The 341-nt window shown below is 65.1% G+C and overlaps 1 protein-coding gene across 1 annotated transcript in view; it reads left to right on the top strand.

The window, feature by feature from the left end:
- Window positions 1-341, top strand: part of FCHO1 (FCH domain only 1) — a 30,048-nt gene that overhangs the window by 22,773 nt on the left and 6,934 nt on the right. The window lies entirely within an intron of this gene.

The following is a 341-nucleotide window of genomic DNA, read 5'->3' as shown; positions in this document are numbered from 1 at the left end:
CCTGGGGAGGCAGGAGAGCGAGGGGACCCTGGGTGGGACGCCCTGATGAGAAGGGTGAGACTCAGACGTGGGCCAGGGAGGAGGCCACTGCTACCCTCTCAGAAAGGGTGACAGTCACGGAATTGCTGAAAGTCAGGGAAAAGCCCTTTTCCAACCCCTTCCCCCTGCCCCCGCCATAGCAGGCCCCGGGCAGGGAGCTCCCCTCTTATGAGGCCACAGCCTGGTGTCAGGGCTGTGGGTGGCGTCCGCAGTCCTGTCTGGCACCTTCTCTGAAGCCCCAGGACTCCAGACCACCCAGGGGTCTCCCCACAGTCGGTCTGACCCCCGGGTTGTGACGGAGC

This window comes from Myotis davidii, unplaced genomic scaffold, assembly GCF_000327345.1.
Source record: "Myotis davidii unplaced genomic scaffold, ASM32734v1 scaffold306, whole genome shotgun sequence".
NCBI lineage: Eukaryota > Metazoa > Chordata > Mammalia > Chiroptera > Vespertilionidae > Myotis > Myotis davidii.
Note: the sequence above shows the minus strand (reverse complement) of the source record. Positions and strands in the feature narration are given on the sequence as shown.